We start from the raw sequence: 23,475 nt of genomic DNA, 5'->3' as shown, positions 1-23,475 counted from the left end.
AAGTCTTTTTTTAACAAAATGTTTTTATTTGTGCATCTATTTCTATTTTAAAGCAGAGATAAATTTGTTCTGCAGTATCTCAAATGAGGAAAAACAAATCATGTTTGGATTGTCCAAAGGCCCATAACTTCTGCCCTGAAAGGACCAAAGATCTCTCTTCTTAAAACAGGAGCCCCTCTTCAATACTTGTCCATATGGTAAGACACCTTCATTTGTCAATCCCAGTAATTAAGACCATAATGCTAATTTGGGATCCAAACTCACTGAGACAACTAAAATATATGACCTTTAGGCAGAGGACCAGTAAGAGTTCAGTTAACTTCCAAATATTGTTTAGCATTGTATTTGATCAGAAAAGAAATGAATAGCAAAACAATTTTGTCTAATCTACGTCTCTTGATGTCCTAAAATTTCTGTCTCATTGTAGTTTCAAAAATCAAAGTAGAGTCTTATCCAAAGAGGTCCATTACCACCAATTTGGACAAATTTTAGACCCATCTAGAGAAGACACTCACTAGCTTTCACTACATATTTGATTTGTTAAATTGGTGCATGAATAAATAACTTATGGGAATATAAGTCACTGTCATTAATGAAGCATATGAGGTTGGAGAAAGAAGAAAAAAATCAATCTAAATTTGGCTTTATAAATGTGATGTTTAATTTCTCTTTAAAATTCAATTTGTTTAAATGAATATAAACCATTAGACCCAAGAATAGGAAAAGCTGATTACAAATGTTAATTAAAAATATTTAATTTTGCTGGGCAAGAGGAGCTACATGGAAAGAATATTATTCACACTCAGGTAATTCTCAGAGAACTGCCATATAAAATGTTAATTTTGTGATAAAGATAGGTAAACAATATGCTGTTTGCCTGTTTAACCATGCTTATTTAATCACGCTTTTGAATAAATGATGTTAGATAAAGAATAACAGAAGGACTAAATAAGTTGGCATTAGCCAACTATATCTACTAGACCTATTGTCCTGAATAAGCTGCTCTAAGACCTGTGTGCCATTTTCCACATGGGAAGGAAGTCCTTCCATAACAGAAGGACTAAATAAGTATGCCATTGTTAAGTGTTTGTTTTCCATGAAGATACACAAGTCTCATTAACTACCAACATAATCTCACTGATACTAATGGGATTATCCAACAAAACTGATTTAATACCTACTGTGTTCCAGGCACTTATGGAGGCTCTGGGGTTAGAAAGACGAGTAAGAAATTGTCCCACTCTTCAGTAATCTCAATGTCTAGCACAGCAGACAGATACACAACTCATTCAAATACAGTTTGATGAATGCTATGATACAGATCCTTTCCAAAGACTGTGTGAGGACCACTAAGGAGCCATGAATTATGCCTCTGCAATGGAGAAAATTGGGAGAGGCTTCACAGAGAAGGCCACCTAAATATATGGCTTTAAAGGATGACAATGGAAAGAGGAAACATTAATTATGAGAAGGTAACATGAGTAAAGACAAGGGTGAAACTGAATGGTAACACTATAGAAAGTGATTAGACAGACATGGCTAGAGCAAAGGATTTGTAATGGGCAGTACAGGAATTGAAAATGAGGCAAAAAATAAGAACCAGTGGAGGAATCATTGAAATTTTCTCCTATGGCAGTTAAATATGAGCTGTAATATTGTCCATTCAAATATCTTTCTAACCAATTATAACTTATCACAGAGGTTTTTATATTTTTTTTGTTTTGTATGCCTATCCTTAAGCAAGGGATCAGATCGACATTAGAAAAAGCTAGGAAACTATCAAGTAGTTATTTTTAGAAGCTCATATAAAGGATTAAAGCAGTGGATACGAAAATAGAGAAGAAAGAAAAAATTTTAAAAAATCTTGCTGAGCAAATACTGCAGTGATTGAGGCATGGCCTTTAGAATTAGACATGCCTTTTACAGAATTCCAGTTTTCAATTTGCCAGTTGTGTTACCTTGATCAAATCATACTTAAAAGCTCTTCAAGCCTCTGCCTTCTCATCTGTGAAGTGATAAAAACAGATACTATGCATCTGCTCTGGTTAATTAAGATAATGCATACAAAGTGCTAAGCACAGCACATAACAGTAAATGATCAAAAGAGTAGTTATCATTACTATAATTTTTAAATGTACGTATGTATTACCAGTTGGTTCACATGACAACTACCTTTTATATAACCCAACTGTGGCTGTGCTTAATAAAACTCAAATTATTTTACTACTCTTTTTAAACATTCTACTATTCCACATATTCTAATACACGTAGCTAATCCAAAAATGAATCAGAAACTCTGGGAAAATGGTGGTAGCAGTGAAAACATAATTCTGAATATTCCAAATCTCCAAATAAAAACATACAGAGTCAGTAGGTAGCAAACCCCAAAACCCATGGACAAAATTTACCAAAATTGGGTGGCAAATATTTTGCAAAGCCCCGAAGTAAAAGTGGGTGCATTCAAATCACCAACAGCTACAAGACCATTCCGGCATCATCAATATGTGAAAAGAAACAGAGGAAATCAATACAGCAACTGAGGTCCCAAGAACAAAGGAACCCCAGACTAGCCATTAGTTACTCACTGAGAAGAGCCAGGAGCCAGTTATAAAATGCAACTGACTGCATGGCAGAGGTTTTTCCCTTCATTAGGGTATGAGTGCAAGGATCCTACTATAAAAGCTGACAGAGCTGGAACAGTTGAATAGTGTGACTTCTAGAAAGGAACCTTCCATGGGGTACATCTGCCATATTTATGCAGCCATAAAAAAGGATGAGTTCATGTCGTTTGAAGGGACATGGATGAAACTGGAAACCATCCTTCTCAGCAAACTAACACAAGGGCAGAAAAGCAAACATTGCATGTTCTCACTCATAGGTAGGAAATGAACAATGAGAACGCTTGCACACAGGGCAGGGAACATCACACACCGGGGCCTGTCAGGGGCTGGGGGGCTGGGGGCGGGATAGCATTAGGAGAAATACCTAATGTAAATGATGAGTTGATGGGTGCAGTAAATCAACGTGGCACATGTATGCATATGTAACAAACCTGCACATTGTACACATGAACCCTAGAACTTAAAGTATAATAAAAATGAAAAATTAAAAAAAAAAAAGAAAAAAGAAAGGAATCTTTCGAGCTACCTTTCTGAACCGGACTCCATACTGAACAAAAACTGCTGGGAGTGGAGTAGAAAGTTAGCAGTGAAGAGATAAAAATGAGGAAGGAATGAGAAGGCACAGAATAAAGAAAAGTTTGAGGACCAAGCCAAGACATCTCTGAAAACAAGGCATGATATTATTTTAATACTACACAAAATCAAAAAACTAAAGAAAAATCTACCAGTTAAATTACTTAGGTTCATTAGCAGATAAACCGTAAGAAAAAAAATCAACTCAAGGTAGGACAGAGATGTTAGGGTGCCACTTAGAGATAGAGACAATGAAGGACCATCACTGAAAACTTTAAACAAAAAATTATGGACAAACAGAACGTTGACAATTTTTAATTATTTGAGTGTGAAGGTCACAGGGCAACCAACTTGCCCAAAATCTCTGGTGTCAAGTGTTTACAAGAAGAGACAATAAGTAAGCAATAACTTATTTGGTCAAAATACATGTGGACAATCGAAAGAAAAAATCAAGGATCAGCAAACTTTTTCTTTTAAAAGGCCAGATAAAAAGTATTTCCAGCTTTAGAGGCCATACAGACTTGGTCACAAAATAGACATAATTAATAGGTGAAAAGAATGGACACAGATGTGTTTCAAGAGAAGTTTATTTGCAATAGTCACAGAGTAGGCCATGATTTGAACCGTTGAGGTAGATGTTTGGTGGGTTTTTGGACACTTCTGTTAACTGGCAAGACAGAGTGATGTCCCTAGGAGATGCAAATACAGGGGAATTTTACACCTTCTTCCAGGTTTCTCCTCCAGGAACACAAATGTTCAAATAAAAGATCAGAAATATCCTGAGAACATCTCCTTTGTGAAATAAAAAAATCATTCCTAATAGAGCAATTCAGATAATAATATTATAGAAGTATAGAGAGACACAAGGAAGGATTATAAGAGTGTCAGAAGAGCTAAATAAGAGTCAGAAAATAAAGACTCGAAGAGAAGTGAAATTAAATAGTTTAAAATAGAGTAGGGCTAGTGGATCTCAACTAGGATGATTGTCATCCAACTAAAAGCTGCTTTTTATAAGAGAGATTAAAAAAAAGGCAGTGGCTTTCTAATAGAAAGGTAAGGGACTTTCGGAATCTCTTCCTGAAGATTCTCTTAAAGTTGTATCTTTTGCTTTGTTTAATTCAGATGACTGAAATAGCATAAGTGACTTTCCTGAAAGCAAGAGGATCAGTTGTCTCCAAACTATTTGACTCCCTATCATAAAGCCATTTTTAAGCACATAGCCTCAATATATCTACTACTGTACTCTGTACTATAAAACATATAAAAACATAAAAAACTTTAAAGACTACGAAAGAGATACATACATGAAAATTGTATCATTTTCTTTCTGTTTCCTACTAGATGATTTGGTGTATTCCCTGGAGTGTGTGCATCTCATTTTGATGACCACACGACCTCATACTTTAGGTGTTCTTAAATTTTAAACATGCATAAGTATCACCAGGAAAATATTATTTAAAATGCAAATTTCCAGATATACCCACAGAGATTCTGATTCAGTATATCTCTTGTAGAGCCCAGACATATGAACCTTTTAACAAGAATCCTGGGTGATGCTGAAGCAAGAGATACAATATTGCTGGGCTTTCTCATATCGTCTGGTTTTGTGATATTTACTGAGCGTGACATATAGTGTATATATTTCCTTCCAATTGCTGGAATAAATTGCTGAATATTAGGCTTTGGAGAGCCCTTATTCATACAGATTCTCAAAGGTTAAATTACAACATATGCACCATAGGGGTATCATGTCACTACCTACCCCCTACCCACCTTTTATAACAGACAAAACCCTTGGAAATCATGGGGAAAAGAACCATGCAATATCAGTTTCTGATGTTCCAATTTTTGATGGAGCTACTATTGGGAGAAAGCCCAGAATTTTTATAGAAAAAAAAAAATCACAATGGCCTATTCATAATAATGCGTATGGTTTCTAATTTTATCGTGTATCCGCTTTTATTTCCTTATTTAAATTATTCTGTGCTGAATAATAATCATGTGATCTGTGCATGGGCATTAATTAACTGTTCCTGAAATACATGCCATTCCTTCTTTCTTTGATTTCTTAGCAATATCTTTCTACATTTCTATACTTAATGTAACGAACTGCATTCTTTGGCTAGGAAATAGAATCATACTTGGCATTCATACCTTTAGCTGAAGATTTTGGCCCTCTTAGCTTTTACATGTACTTACCAGCCATTTGGTTGCTTATCAGACCCCTCTCTCAAAGGAAATGATAGAAAGTGCTCAATTTAAATCTATCAAATTTTGTTGTTAGAAAGAAGTTCTTATAATTTAAGAATTAAGTATATATAATATGAGGATTTTCTTTTTTCCATTATCAGTTGTTGGAGTGTGTACCTTTGAGATATACTATTAGTGTGATTTTCAGTTTGTGTAAATGGGAAGGAGGAACAGGAGACAGAACTAACATCCATAGCCAAGGAAGAATCTATATTAGAATTCCTTGAAGGGTGGATGTAGTTTAAGGAAGCCCTTCTCTACCATCTTTTATTGTAATTATTTAAAAGGGAAAATATATTACATCTGGAGTAGAGTTAATAATTTTATTAATATATGCAAATCACAAAAAATATAAATTAAAACAGAATATAACCCTTAATTGCTTTGAACCATGTGATCACTGACATAAATAGTACAACTTGCAGAAGGTAGTTTCAGGGTATAGTAGAATGAGACAGGAAGAAGAGGAGTTTGGGGATAGGGCTAGATGGTTTAATCTGAACTATAACACCTATTAAGTGCTGAGTTTAATTCCCATGGCGGTAGGATGAGAATAACAATCATCTCTTCATAGGACTATTAGGAAGATTAAATGAAGTAGCCCAAAAGGCCTAGGATAGTACATGACAGTTGGCTCATTTCCAGCTAATATTCTTTTCATATCCTCAGCCTCAGGATGGCAGAGGTGGCTGTTGTGGCTGCTATTACTGATGTTGTTGTTGTTGGATAGAGAAGAGACTGACCCTCCCAAAATTCCATTTTACCAACCGTAAATTTGTCTGTTTCTGTTTCTAGGGTAAATTTCAACATTTATTTAGGTCAGCAGTTCTCAACCAGGGCAGTTTACCCCCCAGGGAACATCTGAAAATCTGGGAACATTTTTCATTGTCACAACTAAGGGGGGGAGGAGGAGAATGTGCTACTAGCATCTGTTGGCTAGAGGACAGGGTTGATGCTCAACATCTCACACAAGTTAGTCCTCCTACAACAAAGAATTACTGAGCCCAAAATCTCAATAGTACCTTGGTTGAGAAAGCCTGACCTAAATTAATAAAGCAGACTCATTTACTTTGTTCAGTCAGTAAATACCTATTACTCAGAACACATTACATTGTTTTCCTCTATGGAAATGTTTAAAGTAAATAATGACAACACTATAAATACAAAATAATCTATTAGTAAAAACAGCTATGCTGTTAATTATTTAGTGAACTGTCAAGATATCAGAGAAACAAGAGCTTCTTGGCCGTTCATTAACTGACACAGCTGTGATTCCAGAAAATGTCTACAATTCTGTCTGCTTAATAAAAAGTGACCCAATTCCTCTGTTCTGTTAGGCTAGAAGAAGTTCTTGACAATGGCCCACAAGAGACAATAAATTCATCTCCCTTTAAAGGCAAACCCAGAATTCTAAAGACAAATGGAGGGTGGAAAGTTAACAGGAAATAAAGTAAGTAATAAATGTACCATGAGATTATTGTTTACTTGAAGAGTAAGGAAAAAAATTAAAGCTTTTTGAATTCCACTGAGTTATGAACAGAAGGTGAGCTTCTTATAAAAAGAAGAATGTTTTAATCAGCAGATTCATACACTTCCCATTCTGAAGCTACCTACTGAAGTTTTATCTGAAGAGATTTAATTTTTAGAACAGGTATTTAACAAGACCTCTGAATTATTCATGTGACTTGATTCTATAGTAAAGCTCATTCAGAGACAGCTTATGCATTTTCAGGTGCTAATGGCAAAACAATATTTAAATGATATAATTTCATCTTGAATTTATATCTACTAAACCAGTATTGGGTAGATAGTTTCTATAAGTTTTGTCTAACACTATACATCTTTAGTCCAGCAAAATGAGTTCTAGTTTGATTTTATACAATGAATGTCATAAACAATGGATGTCATTATCATGAATATCAATGTGTAAAATCAACGGGGTGACAATGTTTACCAGTATGGGTTAGTCAGTCTTCTCTAAATACCTATCTATGGACTTAAGAAGACAATCCTGGGTCTCTCACCACCATCCCCCAACACTTCCTCTGATCATTCACCAGTCTGGCCATTTAGCTGTATTTGACTCTATACGTAGTATCAGGCATGTCCTAACCAAATGTTCTCACTCCCAACCCAGCATAGGTCCCTGCTTTTTCATACAGTTAGATAGACCATCATATATATACAATGTAAACGGCCATTTTCTTTTCTCTGTCAACCAATTTCACCTCTATACTTAATGACAGAAATTAGGACAGAAGAATGAAGTTTTACAGACTATTAAAGGCACCTACATACTGTTTGGGAAATATCTACTGAAAGCATTATACAATTTCTTGTTTTGTATAATATATGAAGTTTTTTCTCTCTATAAGTCTCGTGTGCCCACAAAAAGTAAGTTTGGCAATTGTTTCAGACTTTAGCACAGAAAAACTAAACAGAGAGTCACATGAATGTTTCCCTAAAAAATCAACTCAAAAACATGAAAATGATATAAACCCTAAAAATATGAACTCTAAACACACTGGACACGATATATAGTTCTGCTACTTTAATCACAGAAAATATCTACCAGGAACATTTGCTACAATAACATTAATAAACACTTTGCTGTTACCCAATTCCCATTGATACAGACTGAATTGTGTTCCCTACCCCTCCCAAATTCATCTTGAAGTTCTAATCCTCAGTAACTCAAAATGGGACTGCATTTGGAAACAGGGTCTTTAAGGAGGTAAATAAGGTTAAATGAGGTCATTAGGATGGGCCCTAATCCAATATGACTGGTATCTGTATAAGAAGAGATTGGGACACAGATACACTGAGGAAAAACCAGAAGATGACCGTCTGCAAGCCACGAAGAGAAGCCTTAGAAGAAACCAACACTGTCTACACTTTGATTTTGGAATTCTAGCCTCCAAATTTGTGAGAAATTTTTGTTGTTTAAGTCATCCAGTCTGTGGTACTTTGTTAAGGGAATCCTAGCAAACTAATATACTCCTGTAGCCTAAACATTCTGAGTCGGGAAAGGAAGAACCCATTTACCATAGATAAATTCCACAATTAAATGTGATTTACTAATGTTGTCCTACCTGCATCTGAAAGAAAAAAAAAGTAACAGAGAAAATGGTGCAGTCAGCCAGTCTTCCACTTCTCTTGAAACTAAATATCATATAACAGTGCTTACATTAAAATTTAGTCTAACAAATCAGTTACTTTTTCATTTAATAAAAATAAGGAGATATTTCATTTTGGCTTGGAAACAAAATATTTTTTACCAATAAAAGTGCAAGTGTCAAGAGGCAGATGTTTAGTGTGTCTTTTTGCCACTTAATCCTCAGCACCTACAACCATTCCGGACATTGTCAACGCTTAGGCAGTAGGTGATGAATATTTAAAGAATCAATGAATAAAAAATACCAGTAGCTTCTGGTTATTACTGACAAGATGGCAGACTAGCACAAGATAGGTGAATACTGGGGAAGCAGTATTTACCCTTAGGACAAAAGATAGAGGGAGCCATAGATCTGAGGAATTAAATCTATCAACGCAATCTATCCATCATTATAAGAAGTCTGGGAAACATCCTTGTGGGATGATGACACCCTGTGGCCAAGAGTGGCCAGGCACAGCATCAGAGGATAATTTGGGGAGGGACCCAGCTAGTCCATCTCCTGGACATTGTCTTGCAAGAGTCATTGTCTGTACCATACCATTTGCCAGATAGAAACCAGCAGTCACAACATATCTATATCAAAGATATGTAACCAAAGGCAATAAAAATTAGTGATAAATAACAAGAGGAATTGGAAAAAAATGTGTCTAGAAACCAAGTAAAAGACTACTAGATAACATATACTAAAAAGGAAATAAAAATTATAAGAGAATTTAAGCTGAATAATACATGTCAAAATGGATGAGACATTTGTAAGGTACCATGTAAAAGGAAAGTTATTTTAAGTAGGTCCATCAAGAAAGTAAAAGGGTTAGAAAAAAAATTGACCCAATCATTAAGCTCTGAAAAGGCCACAGAGGAAACCCAGTGAAACAGGGTTTCACTAATGATAAAGATGCTAGTAAAAACCAATAGAAATCAAACCCACCAAAAAAATTAGGAAAAATTCAAAAACTAGAAGCTTTAAGGAAGTTAATAGATGAATAGACTCTGACAAACTAATCCAAAATGAGTGAACAAAATTCAGAGTAAGAATGACATTATAAGAATGAGAGGAAGAGAATAGAGGAGGATGGGAGAGAAAAAGGGAAAGAGAGAGATAATAGAAATAACCAAAAACAGAAGTTGACAGAGAAATAACTGTTGACACGTAAAGAGATTAAAATGATAAAACAATATGAGCACCCATTTGGTACTGAAATTGAAAACCTAGACAAAAGATGTATTTCTGGAAAAATATAAAAATTTCAAATTGGTATAAAAGGAAATTAAAAACTTGAATATATTTATAGGTATTAGAGAACTTGAAAAGGCAAGTCTCTTCCTCCCCCAAATTCCCTAGCTGTATTGATTTTTAGTTGCATTCTACCTAACTATCATGAAACAAATAATTCATACCTTTTAAGTAAAAACAGAGAAAGAAACAAATCTAGTCTCCATCTAGCATAATATTCATTCCAAAATTAGGTAAAGATAGTAAAAAAATTATAAGCCTATTCAATTATGAATATATGTGCAAATTCCAAAATGAGATATTAGCCAAATGAAAAACTGTATTAAAATATGATAAAGTAAGATTTATCCAGATTTATAAACATGATTTCAGTACAAAAATGCACCAGTTCACTACACTAGTAGACTAACAAAGAGAAAGCATATAATTATTTCAAGAGAGAGAGGAAAATAAATTGAATATACATTTTAAAACGTATTTATGATTACAAAAGAGTCCATTCCTACAAAACTAGGAATAGAAGAGAATATCCTAAACTTGGTGATGGTTATGAACCAAATACCTAAAGTAAACATTATGCTTAAACATTACATTTAAGGGAAAACCTTTACACACCATCCTTTTACAGAAAATTATATACAATTTTATATATAATTCACATAAAATATTGAATTTCAAGGGAATCAAAATTATAAGAAGTCTAAGAACTGCAATATTAGATATGCTTTGGGTATTACTACAAATCCTAGCAAGTTCTATAAAAAAGAGAAAGAAAAGCGTAAATATTAGAAGGGAAAGAATAAAACTACAATGTAGATAATACAATGGTCTAAAATAGAAAAAAATAGAATTAACAGGCAAACTATTGAAACTAACAAAAGAGTGTGGTAAAAGATCAGTTTATAAAACTCATGAAGATCTCTCTGCATGAGAAATAACCAAATAACCATCTACAGAATATAACCAGTAATAAAATACCCTTCACACTACAAAAAGAAACCTGCAAAGACTTAAGAATGCACAAAACCACACTAATAAATATAGTATATAATATTAACAAAAAATAGACAAATGAAACAAAGTAGAGAGACTCAGAAATTCTCCAAAGCATGCAAGAGAACTTAACATATGAGTAAGTTTATATCACAAGTCAAAGTGATGAGTAATGTCACAGCATACATTAAATAGAAAAAAAGTGTTTAGTAGATAGAAAAAATAAAATAACGCTGGATTTCCACCTTTTAATACCACATACAAGAGTATTCCAAATGATTAGACCTTAACATGAAAAATAAAACTATGAAGTTAATAAATATACAATGTTTCCTTTGTCATTTTTGACATTTTATGACAATAGTGGAGGCCTAATTATTACTTTGAAAAGTAAAATAGGCCTAGGGGATTGGGTTGGGTAATAATGAAATCACAATTTAGAGACAGACCAGAGCACATGAAACATAATGGAAATTAGTTTGTCCAAACAAGTATAAAAGAAATTCATTCTATCATAAATTTTTTTAATATAAATGCAAAATTTGATGAAAACTTTTTTTATTATTATTATACTTTAAGTTTTAGGGTACATGTGCACAATGTGCAGGTTTGTTACATATGTATCCATGTGCCTTGCTGGTGTGCTGCACCCATTAACTATGCTCATTTAGCATTAGGTATATCTCCTAATGCTGTCCCTCCCACCTCCCTCCACCCCACAACAGTCCCCGGAGTTTGATGTTCCCCTTCCTGTGTCCATGTGTTCTCATTGTTCAATTCCCACCTATGAGTGAGAACATGCGGTGTTTGGTTTTTCGTCCTCGCGATAGTTTACTGAGAATGATGGTTTCCAGTTTCATCCATGTCCCTACAAAGAACATGAACTCATCATTTTTTATGGCTGCATAGTATTCCATGGTGTATATGTGCCACATTTTCTTAATCCAGTCTATCGTTGTTGGACATTTGGGTTGGTTCCAAGTCTTTGCTATTGTGAATAGTGCCGCAATAAACATACGTGTGCATGTGTCTTTATAGCATCATGATTTATAGTCCTTTGGGTATATACCCAGTAATGGGATGGCTGGGTCAAATGGTATTTCTAGTTCTAGATCCCTGAGGAATCGCCACACTGACTTCCACAATGGCTGAACTAGTTTACAGTCCCACCAACAGTGTAAAAGTGTTCCTATTTCTCCACATCCTCTCCAGCACCTGTTGTTTCCTGACTTTTTAATGATTGCCATTCTAACTGGTGTAACATGGTATCTCATTGTGGTTTTGATTTGCATTTCTCTGATGGCCAGTGATGATGAGCATTTTTTCATGTGTTTTTTGGCTGCATAAATGTCTTCTTTTGAGAAGTGTCTGTTCATGTCCTTTGCCCACTTTTTGATGGGGTTGTTTGTTTTTTTCTTGTAAATTTGTCTGAGTTCATTGTAGATTCTGGATATTAGCCCTTTGTCAGATGAGTAGGTTGCAAAAATTTTCTCCCATTTTGTAGGTTGCCTATTCACTCTGATGGTAGTTTCTTTTGCTGTGCAGAAGCTCTTTAATTAGATCCCATTTGTCAAGTTTGGCTTTTGTTGCCATTGCTTTTGGTGTTTTAGACATGAAGTCCTTGCCCATGCCTATGTCCTGAATGGTATTCCCTAGGTTTTCTTCTAGGGTTTTTATGGTTTTAGGTCTAACATGTAAGTCTTTAATCCATCTTGAATTAATTTTTGTATAAGGTGTAAGGAAGGGATCCAGTTTCAGCTTTCTACATATGGCTAACCAGTTTTCCCAGCACCATTTATTAAATAGGGAATCCTTTTCCCATTGCTTGTTTTTGTCAGGTTTGTCAAAGATCAGAGAGTTGTAGATATGCGGCATTATTTCTGAGGGCTCTGTTCTGTTCCATTGATCTATGTCTCTGTTTTGGTACCAGTACCATGCTGTTTCGGTTACTGTAGTCTTGTAGTATAGTTTGAAGTCAGGTAGCGTGATGCCTCCAGCTTTGTTCTTTTGGCTTAGGATTTTCTTGGCAATGCAGGCTCTTTTTTTTTTGGTTCCATATGAACTTTAAAGTAGTTTTTTCCAATTCTGTGAAGAAAGTCATTGGTAGCTTGATGGGGATGGCATTGAATCTATAAATTACCTTGGGCAGTATGGCCATTTTCATGATATTGATTCTTCCAACCCATGAGCATGGAATGTTCTTCCATTTGCTTGTATCCTCTTTTATTTCATTGAGCAGTGGTTTGTAGTTCTCCTTGAAGAGGTCCTTCACGTCCCTTGTAAGTTGGATTCCTAGGTATTTTATTCTCTTTGAAGCAATTGTGAATGGGAGTTCATTCATGATTTGGCTCTCTGTTTGTCTGTTATTGGTGTACAAGAATGCTTGTGATTTTTGTACATTGATTTTGTATCCTGAGACTTTGCTGAAGTTGCTAATCAGCTTAAGGAGATTTTGGGCTGAGACAATGGGGTTTTCTAGATATACAATCATGTCATCTGCAAACAGGGACAATTTGACTTCCTCTTTTCCGAATTGAATACCCTTTATTTCCTTCTCCTGCCTGATTGCCCTGGCCAGAACTTCCAACACTATGTTGAATAGGAGTGGTGAGAGAGGGCATCCCTGTCTTGTGCCAGGTTTCAAAGGGCATGCTTCCAGTTTTGGCCCATTCAGTATGATATCAGCTGTGGGTTTGTCATAGATAGCTCTTATTATTTTGAGATACGTCCCATCAATACCTAATCTGAGAGTTTTGGGCATGAAGGGTTGTTGAATTTTGTCAAAGGCCTTTTCTGCATCTATTGAGATAATCATGTGGTTTTTGTCTTTGGTTCTCCTTATATGCTGGATTACATTTATTGATTTGCGTTTGTTGAACCAGCCTTGCATTCCAGGAATGAAGCCCACTTGATTATGGTGGATAAGCTTTTTGATGTGCTGCTGGATTCGGTTTGACAGTATTTTATTGAGGATTTTTGCATCAATGTTCATCAAGGATATTGGTCCGAAATTCTCTTTTTCGGTTGTGTCTCTGCCAGGCTTTGGTATGAGGATGATGCTGGCCTCATAAAATGTGTTAGGGAGGATTCCCTCTTTTTCTATTGATCGGAAGAGTTTCAGAAGGAATGGTACCAGTTCCTCCTTGTACCTCCGGTAGAATTCACCTGTGAATCCATCAGGTCCTGGACTCTTTTTGGTTGGTAGGCTATTGATTGTTGCCACAATTTCAGAGCCTGTTATTGGTCTATTCAGAGATTCGACTTCTTCCTGGTTTAGACTTGGGAGGGTGTATTTGTTGAGGAATTTATCCATTTCTTCTAGATTTTCTAATTTATTTGCGTAGAGGTGTTTGTAGTATTCTCTGATGGTAGATTGTATTTCTCTGGGATCAGTGGTGATATCCCCTTTATCATTTTTTATTGCATCTATTTGATTCTTCTCTCTTTTCTTCTTTATTAGTCTTGCTAACAGTCTATCAATTTTGTTGATCTTTTCAAAAAACCAGCTCCTGGACTTATTAATTTTTGAAGGGTTTTTTGTGTCTCTATTTCCTTCAGTTCTGCTCTGATTTTAGTTATTTCTTGCCTTCTGCTAGCTTTTGAATGTGTTTGCTCTTGCTTTTCTAGTTCTTTTAATTGTGATTTTAGGGTGTCAATTTTGGATCTTTCCTGCTTTCTCCTGTGGGCATTTAGTGCTATAAATTTCCCTCTATACACTGCTTTGAATGTGTCCCAGAGATTCTGGTATGTTGTGTCTTTGTTCTCGTTGGTTTCAAAGAACATCTTTATTTCCGCCTTCATTTCGTTATGTACCCAGTAGTCATTCAGGAGCAGTTTGTTCAGTTTCCATGTAGTTGAGCGGTTTTGAGTGAGTTTCTTAATCCTGAGTTCTAGTTTGATTGCACTGTGGTCTGAGAGACAGTTTGTTATAATTTCTGTTCTTTTACACTTGCTGAGGAGAGCTTTACTTCCAACTATGTGGTTAATTTTGGAATAGGTGTGGTGTGGTGCAGAAAAAAATGTATATTCTCTTGATTTGGGGTGGAGAATTCTGTAGATGTCTATTAGGTCCGTTTGGTGCAGAGGTGAGTTCAATTCCTGGGTATCCTTATTAACTTTCTGTCTTGTTGATCTGTCTGATGTTGACAGTGGGGTGTTAAAATCTCCCATTATTATTGTGTGGGAGTCTAAGTCTCTTTGTAGGTCACTCAGGACTTGCTTTATGAATCTGGGTGCTCCTGTGTTGGGTGCATATATATTTAGGATAGTTAGCTCTTCTTGTTGAATTGATCCCTTTACCATTATGTAATGGCCTTCTTTGTCTCTTTTGATCTTTGTTGGTTTAAAGTCTGTTTTATCAGAGACTAGGATTGCAACCCCTGCCTTTTTTTGTTTTCCATTTGCTTGGTAGATCTTCCTCCATTCCTTTATTTCGAGTCTATGTGTATCTCTGCACATGAGATGGGTTTCCTGAATACAGCACACTGATGGGTCTTGACTCCTTATCCAATTTGCCAGTCTGTGTCTTTTAATTGGAGCATTTAGCCCATTTACGTTTAAAGTTAACATTGTTATGTGTGAATTTGATCCTGTCATTATAATGTTAGCTGGTTATTTTGCTCGTTAGTTGATGCAGTTTCTTCCTAGCCTTGATGGTCTTTACAATTTGGCATGTTTTTGCAGTGGCTGGTACCGTTTGTTCCTTTCCATGTTTAGTACTTCCTTCAGGAGCTCTTTTAGGGCAGGCCTGGTGGCAACAAAATCTCTCAGCATTTGCTTGTCTGTAAAGTATTTTAATTCTCCTTCACTTATGAAGCTTAGTTTGGCTGGATATGAAATTCTGGGTTGAAAATTCTTTTCTTTAGAAATGTTGAATATTGGCCTCCACTCTCTTCTGGCTTGTAGAGTTTCTGCCGAGAGAGACGCTGTTAGTCTGATGGGCTTCCCTTTGTGGGTAACCCGACCTTTCTCTCTGGCTGCCCTTAACATTTTTTCCTTCATTTCAACTTTGGTGAATCTGACAATTATGTGTCTTGGAGTTGCTCTTCTCGAGGAGTATCTTTGTGGTGTTCTCTGTATTTCCTGAATCTGAATGTTGGCCTGCCTTGCTAGATTGGGCAAGTTCTCCTGGATAATATCTTGCAGAGTGTTTTCCAACTTGGTTCCATTCTCCCTGTCACTTTTAGGTACACCAATCAGATGTAGGTTTGGTCTTTTCACATAGTCCCATATTCCTTGGAGGCTTTGTTCATTTCTTTTTATTCTTTTTTCTCTAGCTTCACTTCTCGCTTCATTTCATTCATTTCATCTTCCATCACTGATACCCTTTCTTCCAGTTGATCGCAACGGCTACTGAGGCTTCTGCATTCTTCACGTAGTTCTCGAAACTTGGCTTTCAGCTTCATCAGCTCCTTCAAGCACTTCTCTGCATTGGTTATTTTAGTTATACATTCGTCTAATTTTTTTTCCAAATTTTTAACTTCTTTGCCATTGGTTTGAATTTCCTCCTGTAGCTCACAGTAGTTTGATCATCTGAAGCCTTCTTCTCTCAACTCGTCTAAGTCATTCTCCATCCAGCTTTGTTCCGTTGCTGGTGAGGAACTGCATTCCTTTGGAGGAGGAGAGGCGCTCTGCTTTTTAGAGTTTCCAGTTTTTCTGCTCTGTTTTCTCCCCATCTTTGTAGTTTTTTCTACTTTTGGTCTTTGATGATGGTGATGTACAGATGGGTTTTTGGTGTGGGTGTCCTTTCTGTTTGTTAGTTTTCCTTCCAACAGACAGGACACTCAGCTGCAGGTCTGTTGGAGTTTGCTAGAGGTCCACTCCAGACCCTGTTTGGCTGGGTGTCAGCAGTGGTGGCTGCAGAACAGCGGATTTTCGTGAACTGCAAATTCAGCTGTCTGATTGTTCCTCTGGAAGTTTTGTCTCAGAGAAGTACCTGGCCGAGTGAGGTGTCAGTCTGTCCCTACTGGGGGGTGCCTCCCAGTTATGCTGCTCGGGGGTCAGGGACCCACTTTAGGAGGCAGTCTGCCCATTCTCAGATCTCCAGATGCGTGCTGGGAGAACCACTACTCTCTTCAAAGCTGTCAGACAGGGACATTTAAGCCTGCAGAGGATACTGTTGACTTTTTGTTTTTCTGTGCCCTGCCCCCAGAGGTGGAGCCTACAGAGGCAGGCAGGCCTCTTTGAGCTGTGGTGGACTCCACCCAGTTCCAGCTTCCTGGCTGCTTTGTTTACCTAAGCAAGCCTGGGCAATGGCGGGCGCCCCTCCCCCAGCCTCGCTGCTGCCTTGCAGTTTGATCTCAGACTGCTGCGCTAGCAATGAGTGAGACTCCGTGGGCGCAGGACCCTCCAAGCCAGGTGCAGGACACAATCTCCTGGTGTGCCATTTTCCAAGCCCGTTGGAAAAGCGCAGTATTAGGGTGGGAGTGACCCGATTTTCCAGGTGCCGTCTGTCACCCCTTTCTTTGACTAGGAAAGGGAGCTCCCTGACCCCTTGCATTTCCCGAGTGAGGCAATGCCTTGCCCTGCTTGGGCTCGCGTACGGTGCGCTGCACTGAGTGTCCTGCACCCACTGTTTGGCACTCCCTAGTGAGATGAACCTGGTACCTCAGAAGGAAATGCAGAAATCACCCGTTTTCTGCATCACTCATGCTGGGAGCTGTAGACCGGAGCTGTTCCTATTCGGCCATCTTGGCTCCACCGGAAACATTTTTTAAATGTTACATTTAAGTATACATGTTTGAATTTAAGATAAATTATAAATGGAATTTTCAAAAGGTTATGTACGGCAAAAAATATGTACCTCAAGACTTATTTTACTTTCAGTGTAGCTTCATTTATGATAAGAAGTGACGACCTCTATAGAAGACAATTTCATTTTGACCACTAATGCCTTCATGGGGAAAAGAGAAGTGGCGTAGAAGTCAGGAGCCTAATTTTCCCTCCAGTCAATTAATAATTAAGACTCTGATCAAGTCACTTACCCACTCTGGGCTTCATTTTCCTCATACATGAGTGAGGAAATTAATCAAAATACTGGTTAGTGTTATCAGTATTTTTGGGATTATAGTTCCTTTTGAGAATCTCATGAACATAAGGTACCTCCTTCTCCCCTAAAAGTGTGCACCAGATTATACACATAAAATTGTAAAACAAATGTCAGAGTATCCACAGACCTCCAAGAGGTCCCTGTACCTCAGATTAAATACTTCTAAACTAGAAAATACATATAATTCCTTTCAACTCTAAAAGGAAAACAAGTAGAGGAATGTGTCAAGGCAGATTAATAAATTTTTGGTTTGTGTATCAGAAGGCACAGAACGGTCATTTAAAAGACCACACTGAAATATAAGCAGATGTTGTCAAATGACAGATAAGGAGGGAGATTACAAATTTGGGGCTTAACTTAGACATATTAAACCAAACATACCACTTACATATTAACATGGAAATTTCTAGTAGGGTCTGGGTATACCAGTAGGTATGGCACCCAAAGGAGAAGTCCATGCTATGGATATAAATTTGGGAGTCATTTGCCCATAAATCATCATTGCATCATGGTGATGAGATCTCTGGGTGGCATGGGGATGGTGAGAAGGGAGACAGAGAAGAACTGAAGTAACTCCAGTATCTAAATGGTAGGTAGAGAATTATGAACCTACAAAGGAAACAAAAGGAAGAGCCAAAGAGATAAGCAGTGTTGTGTCATAAAATCAAGGACCCTAAAAGTATCCCTTCTGGATGGATTTTTTTAAAAAAACTACTCTTTCCTCTGCCTGACACTGCTCCATGCTTTTGTACAAGTATTGGACAAGGGAATCACACATTATATTTTATTTCCTAATTTAGGCACAAGCTGAACAGCCATATGCAACAACGCTGCACAGAAGCAAAGAGGAGGTGTGTTTCAAGTCACAGTAGTCATCAGTATCAAATGCTGATAAGTTGTGGAAATAAGCAAGGAAAGAATACCTACTGGATTTAATGGCATAGATAGAATATAGCGGAGACCATTGAAGGGGCTGTTTTGGAGGCGTGCTGAGGAAAACAAGTCAAATTGGCATGTGCTGAGATGTGAGAATCAACAGAAAACAAAAACTGAAAACACTGGCATAAAAATACACACCATTCAAAAAGTTGAGCTGGGTTGGGTGATAGTTCGTTAAACATAAGGAATAACTTTGTGGCCATGTCATTATTGTTTTTCATTAAAGGAACTCTGGCAAGTTTAAAAAGTAATGGGAAACGTATAATTGAGAGGGAGAGATGTTGAATGTCCAAAAATAAAAGGAATAATCATTAATATAATATTCCTAGCAAGACTGCAGGTAATAGAGCCCAGAGCATGGAATGGAATAACTGTCCTAGGATAGAAGGGATAGTTCCTCTACTATTAGAACAGAAGGGATGGCAGATAAGATGGGTTCAGTGTGGACAAGTTTATATCTCTGGCAGCAGGAAAATAAAGGAGCAGGAAGATTAATAAATTGCAATGGCTCTCCTTTTCTCTGTCAAGAAAAATACAAAGACATTTACTGAGACTGATAGTCAGGAATGGGTGATGTAACTGGGGGGTTTAAAAAAAACACAAAAAATAAAGTTATACTAAGTGTACTGTGAAAATTAGAAGTCTCCACAGAGAATCAAAGGAGAACTGTCAGCCAGTACTAAAGGTCTATTGAAAGCTGTCTTCATGGATATTTAGTAGAAATAAACTGCTCTGTTGGGTGGCTTCCTCCAATGGTTCTAGGCTGGTTAGTTACAGCAGGGAAAAGTTGCTAATCGGTCCCCATTAGAGTTGGCGTCAGAAGAAGAATTGGAAAAAAGAAAAAAGACAGAGGAGCAAGAGTGTTCAGGATATTTCCAGGAGTGTCACTGCAGTTATAAAACTGTAATCTAAACTAAATAACAGGGGCAGTGAACAAAAGACAGATGGATTCAAAGAAAGTATATATTGAAAGAAAGTTATATTAGAGTAATTACACAAGTTGGAAAGGGAGTATGTTATGGCCCATGAAATTCTGAACTAATAGTTCTAGAGGTGAAGCAAATATGTGTACATAGCATATGGCCTATCTTTGTTGTCCTGAATTAATGACGAGAAAAATATGTGGAGCCCAATTGTGCTCCATCACCAACCTTTTTGTCTCCCTTTGGTGATCCTTCTACCTAGAATGTTTATTGGTAACCCTCCTTCCATGAGGGCATGTTTTGAAGACAACAGATGTAAAAATTCTCATGGATTTGGCCATGACTTTAATATCCAACGTAATATAATAAACTAGACTCACTATTTCCCTCCTGCTCCTAAATCAGTTTTTCCTCTCAACTTCTATATTTCAGTAAGCTCTCTTAGGCACTAACCACTGAAACATTAGACTCACCTTTTACTCCACCTCCCCACCTCCCTTGCACTCACTAATCACCAGTCTATAAGCCCTGATGGTTATTTCTCTTTCTTTTTTTTTTCTTGTCATCAATTGCAGACTCCATGATTATTTACACAGAATATTTAGGAGAACCTATGAACTTATTAGAAGTAAAAAATGAATACAAAATCATTATATAAAAACAAACTGCACTTCAATAACCAAATTTTTAAAATATAATTTACAATGGCAATAAAAACTTTATGATATGTAAGAATAGTTATTAAGCAACCACTGACAAAGTTAATCCCCCTTAATTTTTAAAATTTTTGTTTCTTTTAAATGAATAAACTATTTTAGAGCAGTTCACAGCAAAACTGAACAGAAAGTAAAGAAAGTTCTGATACACCCCCATTCTCACAAAAGCACAATAATTATTTCTTCAGTTTCTCTCCTAGCCATCCCTTTTCCCAAAGGCCTTTCTTGTTACAATCCACTCCCTCCATGTCTTCCCTTGTCTCAGTTCTTTAATATTTGCTATTATCTTCGGGATAAAGATCTTATTTATTTTGTTTCCCCACCTATATTGTAAATCCCCTAAGGTAAGGATGATATCTATGATATAAATATTTTGATACCCTTCTTTCAAGAGTCTAGCCTATAATGATTACCCAGTCAACATCTGTGAATTTGATACAGTCACTTGAATCTGGCAATGCTGAGCTTCATAAAAAATTTAATTTTAAAAACAACAACAACAAAAAAAAACCTTACTCTATGTCTTCCAAAGAATATTCTAGTCTCCTGTATCCAATTCTTATCAGGGTATCTTTTGACAGATATACTTAGATGACCAGAAATACATGGCATTTTTCAGCCATTCCTCTAAGATGGTCTTTTGGATTTTCTTGACAAAACTGGGATTTGTGACCCTAGCATTTTTCAGACTGATGTTTCCTCCACATTACTGTATTGATTCTGTTACATGATTTGTAATTTTTTATTATTCGTTCCACGACACCTTGACAGTTTAGCTGTTGGTCAAAAAAGTGGCTAAAAGATGAGAGCTTGAACATCTGTAATCTCTGGAATATAAGAGCATGGGCTTCTCTAGACAAAATTATGAAATACGGTACATGAGATTTGATTTTCACAAAGCTCTGCTTTTATATGTTCTTCTCAAATTCCTTTCCCCCTATAACTAACTCAGGTTAAAATGTCTTTATGTCCTTTCTCTCTTTTATCCTTATTAAAACATTTTATTGAAGCCAATATTTTATTTCTATATCTAAAATCTACTATATAGAAATAGATATTATTTATTAGCTCTAATTTTTAATAATTACAATTTATTTTAATTATAAAACAAATAAAAGCTGCAATTAAAAGATTTGTAAAAAATAAAGTTATTTATATCCAGTATCCTACAATGTAGATACAATTAAGTGCATTTCCTTCCATGTTTTTTAATGAATGGATATTTATTTGCCTCTTTCTAAATATGGTTAATAGCATTCTATACATACAGATCTCTGTCCTCTTTCCACTTAATAGTTTAGCAAAACCATAATCTTTTCAGAATCCTCTTGTTTATATTAGACGTGTTCTAAAACAACATGGGAAGCATCTTAAAGAATATCCCAAGCACTATTCCCCAGAGATCTGAATTCAGTAGGGAACAAATGCCCAATTTTTACGAGCATCCCAGGTGATACTACTACAAGTACCTCAGACTAATACAGCTTTATTTATTCCTTTGCCCATCCTGGAAGAAGCAACTGGTTGCATCAACAACACTTTTATCAGCATTAACTAGCTCTGATCTGTTCTTCATAATACCCACACTAAGAATCCACAAATGAGATCAATCCCATTATCTTCCCTCTCTACTTATGTATCCACACCAGACTACCTCCAGTTTTGCAATTTGTTACCATTGCAAGTTTATAATTTTCTTTCATTATCTCTAAAATCACTAATAAACTCCTAAGTGGCAAATCTAATTGATATTTTTAATCTTAATCTACAATCAATTCTCTGGAGCATTTGTGTTGTTAAGTATACACTTCTTTGCACTTAAAACTTGTTTCTACCATAGCTTCCATACACTCTTCTCTTCTGTTACTTTAATGTCTCACTGGCCCTTGTCAATATCATTTCCAGGCTCCTCTTTATCACCATTCAAGAACCTCAGCACAGTTATCTTTCTCTCCAAATTCACTGATTATTTATCTAACCTCTAGAGCTTGCATATGGAACATTTCCACCTGAAACTTACACAGATACCTTAAATTTTAATGGATCTAAAATTGACTTTATTATTTTCTCCTTAGGGACAGAAGCAGGGACTCACTCATCCAGTATATCCTCTCTAAGATAAGGCCATCACCAACTCTGGAGTCATTACCTGTATCTTTTTCTCAGTCTTCTCCACATCCAATAGATCACAAAGTCTGACCTAAGACACAGGAGCAGATGATCTAATCAGACTCCCATGAATTGGAGATAAGAGTATAAACTTTCACTAATAATTTCAAAAGTGCAGGACTAGATGAAACAAAGAGAGGTCTGGGACATCCCACTTGGTTTCCCAGTTTCTTCTGTCCCACATGGGACATTCATTCTCTGACCCAGAATGACTGATGAGAAATTCAAAGAAGGTTTTATGGAGCTCTTCACAGATGGGAGTATGTAAGTCTACATTTTACACTCCCAAAGAAAAATGAATAGTTTATATGATATTCTCCAGTGAGCCATACCCCATAGATTCTGTACTTATTTATTACAAGACATCTGATAAAGGCCTTCACTAGATAAGGTCTCTTCCTCCTAGAAATATCGTTCATCTTTTGCTTGGCCAGCCAGTTGACATGGAGGTTAGACTAGGTCACCTATTTCCTCCTTTTTTCTGCCAAGACATACCCCTGGTAAAAGAAATGAATCAATCATAGGCCAGCTGCCAGGTGTCTTACTTCCTTCCTCCCAAAGTTCATTTGATTATACCACCTATATAGCACTAGAATTCACCCTTACTCCCTATCTCCACTAATGCTCATCTGACTCATCTCTAGCCTCAACGTTTTCAATACCCACCAACTATCCAAACCCATTTAGTTTCCCCAATTCTATGTGCAGTCTGAGGCCACAGTTGCTTTTTGAAAATGCACATTCTGATGTAAAATCCTTTTCCTGATATTGAATGTGCTACATCATATTTCCTTTGCCTACATTTCCAGATTTTTCTTCCAACACATCCCCTGA

General features: G+C 36.5%; 1 protein-coding gene across 1 annotated transcript in view; it reads right to left on the bottom strand.

Moving 5' to 3' along the window:
• KCTD8 (potassium channel tetramerization domain containing 8) overlaps positions 1 to 23,475 on the bottom strand; it is a 284,207-nt gene that overhangs the window by 240,656 nt on the left and 20,076 nt on the right. The window lies entirely within an intron of this gene.

This window comes from Nomascus leucogenys, chromosome 20, assembly GCF_006542625.1.
Source record: "Nomascus leucogenys isolate Asia chromosome 20, Asia_NLE_v1, whole genome shotgun sequence".
In the NCBI taxonomy this organism is placed as follows: domain Eukaryota; kingdom Metazoa; phylum Chordata; class Mammalia; order Primates; family Hylobatidae; genus Nomascus; species Nomascus leucogenys.
Note: the sequence above shows the minus strand (reverse complement) of the source record. Positions and strands in the feature narration are given on the sequence as shown.